The sequence below is a fragment of the Glossina fuscipes genome, unplaced genomic scaffold (assembly GCF_014805625.2).
Source record: "Glossina fuscipes isolate IAEA_lab_2018 unplaced genomic scaffold, Yale_Gfus_2 88, whole genome shotgun sequence".
Taxonomy (NCBI): domain Eukaryota; kingdom Metazoa; phylum Arthropoda; class Insecta; order Diptera; family Glossinidae; genus Glossina; species Glossina fuscipes.
Window position 1 is genome coordinate 82,312 of NW_023998442.1, and position 12,423 is coordinate 94,734.

General features: G+C 35.0%; 1 long non-coding RNA gene across 2 annotated transcripts; it reads left to right on the forward strand.

Moving 5' to 3' along the window:
- Positions 1–1,521: 1,521 nt before the first annotated feature.
- On the forward strand, positions 1,522–3,099 carry LOC119638401. 2 transcript variants are annotated; one of them, XR_005247432.1, is made up of 3 exons: positions 1,522–1,558; positions 2,062–2,785; positions 2,937–3,099. It is a non-coding gene; the product is annotated as an uncharacterized LOC119638401 (long non-coding RNA). The 2 variants fall into 2 exon arrangements; XR_005247431.1 differs by lacking the exon at positions 1,522–1,558 and having other exon boundaries at positions 1,861–2,785.
- The last annotated feature ends 9,324 nt before the right edge of the window (positions 3,100–12,423 follow it).

Consider the following 12,423-nt stretch of genomic DNA (forward strand, 5'->3'; position numbering starts at 1 on the left):
GTTCGCATAACGTTTTGGTCTAAAGACATTGTATCTGTAGACTGCATCAAATTAAAATCAAATCCTAATAAATATTTTAGGTAGTTAATTATTAATTAGTTTATAAGTCGCAAAACAAAATGCAAAGAGTGTAATAGTAAAATGAATGGTAGAATTGTATGTACAAATATATTCTAGAGATATTAAAAAATGTTATGAAAAACTCAGAAAATTTTTATAATATATTGTTGTAAGACATTTATAATGCATACGAAAAATGTACAATTTATAAAAAAATTGATAAAATTTATTAAAGAAATTATAAAATACATTAAAATCTTGTTTTATTTTGAAGTTGGAAAAGTTTATTTCTATGTTTGGGGTTTGTAGAAAATTTATAACATCATAAATATCTCTGCGTTGAGCAGAGCATCTGCAAACATAGACGAAACGCATTAAAAATCAATCCTTACTATTTGCTGATCAAGCGGATATCCGAACGTAATGTTGTATTTTTATTTTCGTGAATTATAAGACTTCGGCAAGGCAGAAATACCTCCAATCTTATATGTACAATAGCATCAAAATGTGATAAAATATTTTTATAGAATTTTTTCGGTTAAAGGAAAGTCTGGTATTCTAAATTATGCAAGAAAGAAAAACATCATAACAGCCTCGTATGGGTATATGCGAAATAACTCAGACAATTAATGATACCAAACAAATAAACTCAAAGCTTGGGAGCAAATTATCTCCCAGACTTTTACATGATTGCACATAAAAGTTTGGGATTCTTAGGATGCTAACGCGTGTTGCGCAAGCTTTTTTATACAATTGCAAAAATATCGCCTTGGGAATAAAAATTAAAAAAAAGAAACAAAAAGGAAAATCAAGTTAAATTAATTACTATAAAAAAATTGTAGCATAGTTCACAGGCATTTCAATAATTTTCCTGGTTTTTTTATAAGGCATACACCTAAATCTATCTATTACTTTTTCAAGCCAGCGAATTGATTATTCACAATAAGTGAAATATTAAGGAGATTTTTGAGATTTTTATGGTAGAAGCAAAATTCTTTATTATATTAAATATGCTAAGTAGGACTTTCAAACAAAAAAGATAAGAAGAAAAAAACGGTAAAAGTAAATATATATTTTTTTGTTTGGTTTTGAAATGAGCGTGCACCTGCAGATTTGGTTTAATTCACTCGCTTTGTTTTTCTTTCGCCCTTTGAAGCGAGTTTGATAAATGATGCTTCTACTACAATTTACTGTTTTTAAAACATTGCCACGTTAAGTTACAACTTATGCAAGAAAGATTTGGCAACTCTATGAAAAGCTACCGTGAATAGTTACTCAGATAAGAGTAAAGAGAAGAACGCATAGAAATTCTGGCAGATTAGGAAATTTGCACATTTCATTGCTTCTATGCAATCACAGCTTTAGCGCGTTTAGGTTAATAGATAACGATAGAAATAAATTTGTGAAAATTGAAATAATGTAGCAATTCGGAATAATTAATAAAAAATAGATGTGTAAATTAAAAAGTACAGAAACTATTTTTCTCTTTGAAGTGACGGTAAGTAATGTAGTTTTTCAACAACTGTAAAAAATGCTTAGTAAATGAAAAAATGTATAGATAAAGTTCAGTTCAGTCTTCATGCTGTCGTTGGGGTGTACATAAGCAACTTCAGCGTGTTACTCAATTGAAATAAAGAAATAAAGAAAAGAATCAAACATAACCTAGAAAGCAAAAAAATCAGAAAATTTAGTAAAAAAAGCATCATTATTTCATCATCACGTGAAATTAGGAATATCAGCAATGGATTTCTATATAGTTACTGGATTATGGATCTAAATTTAAGTTAAAAGGTCCAATCCATACCAAATACAAACAAAAAAAAAAAAAAAAAATAAAGTTCAGTTGTCTGCGGTATATGCAGGCTATTTTAGGCAAAAGGAAAAATGCAAGGCGACAAATTATCCCTTGTACTAACTTTTAGTTATGATATATATTAGAAACTTCATATATGAGCTTTAAAGATAAATTTTTTAATTATTTTGTGCTTAATTTTTTTCCAGAGTAATTTTATTTCAAAGGGATATGGAATTGGCTTAGAAGGAGATTATGAAAAATATAAGAATGTCCTGAATGGCTCCAACGACTGTTCATCGTATTAATTGCTGACTTTGCTCATAACTGCCCTTGGATACCTTCAATAATATCCTTGGAATCATTCCATGAACTATCCATATCAATCCGAAAAAAGTTTCCTGTTCAATCACCCCAGTGACATAATCCGCAAGTTAATGCAAAATGATGGTAAACCAACATTGGACCGGGCGCAAACATATCGATGACTTGCTCAAAACATCTTTTATAAACACCGAAGAAGAGAAGCCGAAGGTTGTTAAGCAAGTCAGAAGTTCGATTATGATCCGAAAGATACTTCATGAAATCATAAGATTGTTATGCTTCGAACAAATTGTGCTATGTAACACGTAATTAATGTAAAGAGAACAACCCTTCTAATAGCTTACAGTCGCTGAATTTCGAAAAACGATATGACAAGTATGCAGCAAGAATGGCACTGTTACGAAAGCCAACATCGTCTTACGAGAAAGACAATTTAAAGCTTCTGAAAGCGAAAACGTTGCAACTACCATTAATTTCGTCCTGGTAACGGTTCCCGACAGCTCTTCTAACAATTGTAATTACAATCATTTAAATCCTTTGCCTTTGACTGTTGGACTTGATTCCAAATGTAGTTGTTGAACTTTCGACTGACAGCAGTTATCTGAGAAGGTATGTTTATTGCTTAGGAGATGATTTGGAATGCTTGCTAAATGTTGTGAGTCTAATTTACCTCGCAGTCGGGATTTACATTCTTTTCTTCAAATGATTTTAGAAATATTGCTTTCTCCGTACTTCATCACTAATTATTAATTCTTTCCAGATAAGGTACGCTGTGGATGTAAGCTGACAAAAAAAAGTCATCGAATTTTCGTCAAGGACAACTAAAGAACGACAATGAAAGAAAGAAAGAGCGGCAAAATCGTGCTAATACGTTGAAACAGAAACTAATCTTCAATTCAAGGCAGTCCATTAATAATGCAGTGGTGAGTGTTATAAATAGAAGTTAGTTGATTTTATTAAAAATGGGAAGTATTACAAGTAAGGAATCGATATGGTTACTCTGAAACTGTAATTCTAGTTACAAAACAGTATAATTTACTTTAAGAAAAATTGGCGATGGCTGCAACAAAATATTCGAAAATATTTCGAAAGTGAAAACTCGCGCATAGTGTAAAAATATTTGTTAATTCTTGGCAAGAAACGACATTTAATGAATTTTCTTATTATTCCATTAGAAAATAAGAAAAGGTTTAAGTAGTACTTTTGCAGTAAAAGTGCTATTTTTAGATTAGATTTGTCTTTCGGTTAGTCAAGAAATATGCATCAGAGACACTTTAAAAGGCATACCTTTTTAATTAATAAAAAATAGTTCAAGTTTTTCGCAGATCTGTTGTTGAAGTGCCCACGGTCCCAAGAACATACGTTTTTATTCTAAATCGACAGATCATGCTAATTATCAAGAATCATCTGTCAATAAAAGTTTCCTGCTGCATGCTGAGCCAATGTGCCCCCTGTGCATGTAGATATGTAAATTACACTTTTTACTAAAGGTTTTCTAAAAAAATTTATTTTATTTTCACAACTTGGTTAATGTGCAATTACAAAAAGCACTTATTTTATCTGTGCATTTTAATTTATAGCTTCTGGTCATTTTAATTCTATCTAGGAATAGCTGAATTAAGCATAATGCTTGAATTTCCGTAACGGATGTTTATCATGTAGTGGCCGCTGGTAAATCTCTATATAGGTAGTCAACTAACCTGGGTGTCATCTTCTTTATTGGTTATTTTTCGAATATATTGCAGCATCTTATCTATTCATTGCTTATAGATTTGATGAATGGCTTATCGATGTGATTAATGCTGACACAGCTATCAATGCTCATGGGAGTCTATATTATTTATGAATATCTAAATTTCTATTTCTTGGGTTTTCAACGTGTCTTATGTTGACTTCTACGCATATAGATGCAAATTTTCTTAATTGGCTTGAACGTAAAAAAAATTATAACGACAAAGTAAAGGGACACGCTTGCTTACATTTCGCAGAATTCGCTAACGTAGGAAGGCGAAGCAAAAAAAAAATATATACGTGTAAGGAAACGTGGAGAATTCACATGCATTATGATTGGTTACGGTTCGTTGGAAAATATCACAGATGTACACTTTTGGTTCGCTGTCTGCATCAGTTTTAGTTACATAATTGACTTTGAATTTTTCAAAAGTCATAGTTGAACTTCCGAATGGAAGAACGGAAATCCGGCAGACATTCACATGATGCCTCAATTTTGGCAAATGATCTTTTTTCAAGGGTGGCTGCAAACCCATCTTGAACGAAGGGTGTGAAGTTATATTTAAATTTAACTAGCAAAGGCACGACCCAAAAAATGTTAACAGTGATCTGTTAACCACTTAACAGAGCTTTGTTAAATGGAGTCTCGGAGATATTTAAAGCAAAATTTAGTTAAAATAGCACCTTTTCAGGATTTTTTTTTTAAATATTATATGAATATCATCAGAAAACTACCTACGTTGAGGGCTATAAAGGAAAACCATAGCTACTTTTCGTATTTATTAGGCAAACGTGTGCAATTTTCCACACCAACTGTGAGGTATTGCACTAGGCGCGTTAGTAATTATTATAAATGGCTGCTTCCCCGAAAACATTTCAGGCCTTTGTCACAGTACTAGCATAGGCTTTCCTAACATTTTCTAATCAATCGTAATTTCTCGTCAGTCCTTAAGGACTTGTAAGAACAGTCTTGTAAGAGATCAAAGCATTGTAATAGCCCATATGATTTGCCATTAGTTAGCATGTTTTGTCTAAATAGAACGTAGCAAGGAGAAAAATCTGCACTTGAATGAATAGCTTATCGAGCGGGAAAATCATGAGCCTTGCGCCATTCTGTACTCCACCGTACCTATGGTCTCATTCGGTCCATGATTTTATTATATGAATATCATCAGAAAACTGCCTACGTTGAGGGCTATAAAGGAAAACCATAGCTACTTTTCGTATTTATTAGGCAAATGTGTGCAATTTTCCACACCAACCGTGAGGTATTGCACTAGGCGCGTTAGTAATTATTATAAATGGCTGCTTCCCCGGAAACATTTCAGGCCTTTGTCACAGTACTAGCCCCTTTGTTGCCGGTAGAGCGTTTTTTTTTTTATTGAAAGGGGTTTGGCTCCCTGAGCCTCCTGACAAAGAATACTAAAAAAGGAAAGGGTCTCGTCGGATGTCTACCGTCCGCCTGTCCACCGTAAGTCAGTCTGTAACCGTTTGGAGTCCTCCCTACAGTGCCATCATATGCACCCCCCTTCGTCTCAGCCACAGCGGTGGCAGCTCGCGCTTAGCCACTCGTCGGGGACAAAAAAGAATTAAATAAACTAAAATGACTTACAATACAAGCATCGGTGTCGGTGCAGTGTCGGCTGCGGTAGCTGCTACATCGGCAATTCCTCCTCCTCTTTCTAATAAGTTTGTTTTTCATGTGTTTTCTGTAATCAGACGGACGCGCCAAGTCTGTTAGAGCTTCATTTTTCACAATTTTTTCTAAGAATTGACAAACAAACACTCCGCAGTTCCTATTGTCATTTTTTAGATTTTGTAAATCATGCTCTTCGGTTCTTGCTATCCACATATTATTTACTTTGCTGTTCTCTATTTTTTTAAATTTACTAAATAATTTCGATAAAATTGTCTCTTCATTACCTACCGGATCAATGTATATAAAAGATTGAGAAGTTTGAGAGTTTCCATGCGCGAATGTAAAATGCCTGCATGGAGAATATTTTGTACTGCAGCAAGATTTGTTTAAATTTGTCATTGACATCAGAGTTGTCGCCGAAAAATATTAACGCTCCTTCCATGCAACTGAAACAATATACACTGTGAATTTTGCTATCATATATAATAATGTGTGCATATAATTCCAACACATTATTGTATAATTCTTCTTTATTTTCGAGGCATAATAAATCATTTAATTCTAAACGTGTTAAAAATGGCCGCTTCTCACTGGTGTATATTGTTTCAAATATATAGTTATATTTGCCAACAATAATTCTTCTTGATTTTAAAAATCGATACACTTTAGAAAAGCATTCGTCCGATGTGTAATTCTTGAATATTTTCTGCGATAGCATGAATCTTTTTCGTTCTTAATTTTTCTTGAGGTACGTTTCCATTTGTCTTCGAGTAATATCTCTGTATTTTTCAAATGCGTCCCATACAAAACTTTTCTTTCAATGTGTTTCAAGTTTATTTCCTCTGTCTTTGCTTTTAAATACTTGCACGACTCTCTTATACCGTCGGTGGGTCGTACATTTCTTTCGCCACCTAAATTTATATTTTTAACTATTGAAAAATAACCTTCCACTGGACTGTTGGAAGCGGGCATTTTAGTGTCTATATATGCACCCATTAAATTCGTCCATAAGGGAGCGTAAGCGACATATTTTTCCAATAAAATATCCGCGAAATTCGAATTATAAAAAGGATTTATATTTTTCTAAGAAAATTTATTAATGGCTATTTCACTGTTTACTTGGTAGTATATGTCGTTAGCTTTTTTGTAAAAATCACTTTGGGAATACGTTGATTTTTTTATATAAAATCTACTTTTATCATCGATGTCATAATTGTCACCGAGAGAAGAGACTCCTTCATCGCAGCCCATTAAAAGATTGTTTTTCAACGTATTAAGGCGGCATTTTGTGTAGTTATTTTCAAACTGGCTACAGAGTACAACCAAAAAGCTTGTAACCCATTGGAAGAACCGATCTATATTAGAACAATAGATTGCGGTTATCATTTGCCGCCTTATGAACTTGTGTTCGGACTCACTAAAATGATTTTCTGCGTCCTTATACAGTATCTTGATAATATGATTTGTACATAACTGTAATATAACAAATGAGGGTTTGCCTAGTTTTTGGTCTAAGTTTTTGAAACAAGTGTTAACATATATTGGCAATTCCATATGAAAAAAAACCCATAAGATGGCAGTTATTAAGGCCGTACTCCAATCGGATATAATACGTTGGCAATTGGGCCAACGTAAATTATTGTCCTTACAAAATGTTTTCACATACATTGAAAATCTTTCTATATCTGTAGAAAAATGCCTACTTAAAAACGACTCGCACAAAGGGAAGAGAATTCCTGTTTCCTTCCCTTCTCTTTCTATGTGCGCTATTATAGAGTATATGAAAACCCTTTTGGAATTAAACGAAATTTCTTTTATTACATTCCCTGTTGCATCCATAAAAAGTGTATGCGGATTTAATTTTTGAATTAACGTAAGCTGGCTAAGGGAAAATAAATAAATTTCCAAAGGGTAACTTATTTTTTGGATATAATCGGACCAATTTTTGTCCTTCAGCATTAAGTAGAGGTCTATGAAAGGATCGGGATGCCTGGCCTTCTCACTTTTGGCTTCCGATCTTATTTTTCGAATTACTTGTCGAGATGGGACCGCGTATTGCCCGATTTGTCTTAAGTCTTTACTCTGTTTGCACAAGTATATAACCCTCCACTTAGCTGCCTTTTGATTTTTCAATGTTATTTTTGCTGTTTCGCTGTTTACCACGAACTTGCGGAATTTTGTATTCTAATGCCGGATGTGTAATATTTTCGACATTGGAAAACACATCAAATTGATGCAACAGGGCTTTATATACGATTTTGTATTTTTTGCAACCGTTATAAAAATATATGCATTTAGCATAAATACATAGCTTAGAAATGGTAAAATTCCAATTATGACAAACGTTATTAACTAATGCAAATTTGCGCCTAATCAAATCCTTGGAGTATTCGAAGAACTGTTTCGTTGCAGAAAATGTTGATTCATTTAAAAAATTTTCCTGCACGAAAAGGGTTTCATGCCTTGTAAATGTTACCGTACCTTCGCGGTATTTGAAGGTGTTTCGGTGTAGCGATGAACATAATGTCCCCAAAATCACCTTTTGGTTTGGTGTTTTTGAGGGTTTAATTTTGTCGCAAATCAGCTTATATTCCACGTCTATAGAGTAGTTTATTCTCGTACTGTTTATTTCTAAGTCTTCAGCATGCTTTGTCGACGTCAATATGCAGCTGTCAGCCTATAAAATGCTTTCACTTTGCTTGTTTTGCTCCAGATCCAAAGGGGTGCATTAAAAATTGGCCTCCAAATTCACCTTCGTATCTCCAAAGTCGCTTTGGTAGATATTTTCAGCTTCATCCAACTTATTACCAAAGCTGCATATAGCTGGATCACTTGAACGGTGCAATTCCGAAAATAATTCATTTTTACAAAATTCAAGTAAGTCTCTTCGGCTCTTTCCAAAAGAATCCCACTTTTCATGAATTTGTTCTACATATTTCGTAAAAGTTATAGAATCCACTCCCTAAGTAATAAAAATTACATCATTATAATGATGGAAAACTTTTCGATTTATGTAATGAATGGATATTAAGCTCGCTTCATAGTCTAAATTAATTCTCGTTTATTAACATTATTGTGCTGAAATTATACAACCTCTAACATATTTGAAACTTAACGTAATAAGTGTGAAATTACCTTTTAATACGTGGAAGCGATTTTAGAGAAGAGAGAGTTGTTTCGCTTCAACGTGCAATGTCCAATATTTAATTAATTCGTCCAAATATACAATACATTGGCCATCTTTTCAGAATAGCCATTGTCGAGTATAGGCTTTCCTAACATTTTCTAATCAATCGTGATTTCTCGTCAGTCCTTAAGGACTTGTAAGAAAAGTCTTGTAAGAGATCAAAGCATTGTAATAGCCCATATGATTTGCCATTAGTTAGCATGTTTTGTCTAAATAGAACGTAGCAAGGAGAAAAATCTGCACTTGAATGAATAGCTTATCGAGCGGGAAAATCATGAGCCTTGCGCCATTCTATGGTCTCATTCGGTCCATGGTTTTCAGTGAGAGACCCCGAAGTGAGGTCCGTTGACCACTCTAATCTATCTTCCTCTCATACAACTAACGAAGAACAGTTTAGCATATTTTTATTTATATCTTTATTTTTTTAAATCATATCTCTTTTAATAATAAAAAAGAAGAAAACAATTTATGTGTTAATCAAGAGGGAACGTATTAAGTAAATCGTAAGTGTATATACGATATCTTATACTTAGTTATGATTATATATAGGCATGTCATATTCTTAAATTGAATACAATAAAAAACATGTTAGCGTGTGCTGCAGAAGATATTGGGGGGATTGGTACTATAGATGGTGAAAATATTGCACATAGTTGATGATGTCACGATGACTGGAAATTCAGGTTGTTGTTCTTTATAGTTGTATTATGACTCTTATATACTTCTATTATAGCGGTCTTATGAAAGTGGTATCATACAAGCGATAATATACAACTTATCCATGATCGTTGATTGTTCTCCTGTTTTTTTCGGTATACATTTTTGATTCATAATAAAGTAACAATATAATGTCTCACTCACATTTTCACGTTTAAACGGTTCTACATTTGAATACACGAAGCGATCGATTTATTCTTCCGCTCGCATTAGCTTGCGGAGAATGAAAAGCGATAAAGTTATGATGAACACCATAATTCTTTAGCAAGGACTTGAACATCGATGACTTGAATTGAACTCTGTTACCCCTAATTGACTTAGGTATACCAAAAATGTAAAAGACACGCTTTTCCAGAGAAACAGCTACAATTTTGGCATTAAGATTTTTAATAGGCGCGAGAAAAAGAAATTTTGACAGACGATCGGGAATAATAATAACGTCAATGTGACCAGAACATGATCTATGGAGAGGACAGAAATAGTTGATTGACCCATAAGAATCCTTAAAATCTGATTCAGTGCTTTCGTCTACTTCCAGACATTACAAGTGAAAATAAATTACGAAATGTGTGTAACCATTTTCAGCTAATGGAAAAATGTTTTTAAGCGATAGATGGCCATGAGTGCTCAATTGATGCATTGAATTAAGTCACTGTGTTTGTTGTCTATATCGTCATTCTGTCATCCAATCTTGGTGATCAAGAGTTTTCACTTTATCATCGAAAAGCAGTGGGTGGGCATGTTCGGAATGTTGGGGTGTGAAAGAAGACTGGCTACTATACCTGGATAGGTTTGGCGAACTACTTTCCCGAGTGACGTAATGAGCTGTTAGACGTTCTTATCGGTATCTTAATGGTATTTGTAACTGTTTAGATTTTTTATAAGTTCTTCGCTTGCCTAAGATAATTTTTTTAAACTACTTTCTATGTACTGGGCCATTCGTACGGCAAAGCGTAAATTTATTTTCGCGAATAAAGACGCGGAGTACGTGGTTGGGTATTTCTGGTAATTACGCGTCATTCTAAAATTCGGCAATTCCCTTAAAGCGTAAATTTAGTCTCGCGAAATTATTCGCAGAGTACTTGGCTCTTTATTAAGGTTAAAAAATACTGCATTATGGTGGAGCGATAATACGACACTAGTATCATGAAAATTAAGTTATTAATAGAACGCTTACTCTGCTATTATTAAATTATTATTAAAATGAAAATAATGTAATTTAAATAAATGCTTATATTAGTGTTCAAATGAAAATAATGCATGAGAGTAGATAAAGCATTAAGACGGAGCTATAAGACTACAGTACCGCCGGACTTTAGACTCTTTGTCTTAAGTTCAGAAGTAATGAAATAACAGCACTTGTGCTTCTTCAATAGTGTTACATGTTTTTTAGTACTACCTACAACACGTCTATTTTGTGCTTTACTACAAGAATTCCTGTAGCATTGTTCCATTATTTGATTATTATTAGAATTCTAATCGGCATTGAACGATGCCAATACGCCTTTCTTTGAGTTGGTGCGTAAAGTCTCTATGCATTTTTGCTGTCTTGACCGTAGGACAGAGGAATAAGACGTCGCTGACGATGGCACAGTCCGTTGTTTTTTTTTTCTCTTGGATAACCAGAAGCATTTGTACTATGCTAGTCCACATTTCGGAGATGTATCGGATCCCTGCGGGTCGCTGAGAACGTGTATCTGCTATAACATTTGTAAAAACGATGCGTGCTCGCGGCAGAGCGGTTTGTGAGGCCTTTTTTTTCCCTCTTGCCCGCCGCGCCGCATTACAATAATAATATAAAAACAAAAATGTTAAACTATCAAACAAAAAGCACAAAGAAAAAAAACCGAGCTAAACCACATTACCCCGTCGCTGGTCCGGTCTATCGTCCGTAGGTCTGTACTTTGTCCGTTGGTATCCGTCTCATGCCTCCCTACAGTCTCTCTCACTTGCACCCCCTCATCGCCCTCCCGCTCCCGCAGAAGTGGGCGCCGCCTAGCCGCACATTTGAATTTAAACTGCTTATTATCTAGAAATACCTGATGCAGGATGCAGCAGAAAGATGATCCTTCCTATCTTGTGGCAGCGCCTCCTCTTCAGACTACCCTTTGGTTACACAGAGTTTCACGTTCCCAATCTTCACCTTGTCGCGAACAATTTAATGAAAAAAACTGAAATTCAATCAAGAAAATTGTCACTACTTTCCTGCAAAGTTTGCCTTAGCACCTGCACCTCTCCGCTTCACTGCTAAAAATTAACTGCTATTACGCCAAATCAAAAGCAAACCAAAACCTACTCTTTCGCATGATTCCTTGTTCTTCCCTTTTTTTCTTTTCCTTTTCCTTCTTTGCGTTGCTATATAGCGGCTAGCCGCTATTCTTGCAAAAAAAGGGAATGAACCGCAAAATCACGCGATTTTGCATAACGGGATACCGTTATTACAATGTTCTCGGCTGACACGGACCGACCGACACCCTACCCTAAGTTTGTTCGTGGACGTTACAGCTCGTACCCATCGACATCGCTTGTGATATGGAATGTGTACGTCAAATAGTACGCGGACTGACCAACTATACCCCCCTGACTATTACGGACAAACGTGTGGCATCTGCCCACGCCCTGAGAGTCAGAGCCTCATGCTCTACCGACTGACCTAGCCGGGCGTTGCCTATGATTTAGCTGTGCATACACGAGGGATCTCCGACGGAGAAGATATCTTTGGCATGGTACAACCCTAGCTTGCGCCCTGTCTCGGCTCTGAGTTGATACAGAGAGCTCCCTATTGCCTTAGTGATTACGCATCGAACATTCTTGGTGCTAACTTTGCATTGTACCCTTCCGCCATGTTGCTAAGCCTAAAATTCTTTCTGTACCCTACCTGTCCTACTTTGAACTGGACTGGCTCACTCCGCGTGTTGTAGGTCCGTCGGTTTCTTTTGTGCGCCTGTGTCAATCTTTTGGGAATGGTGTCTC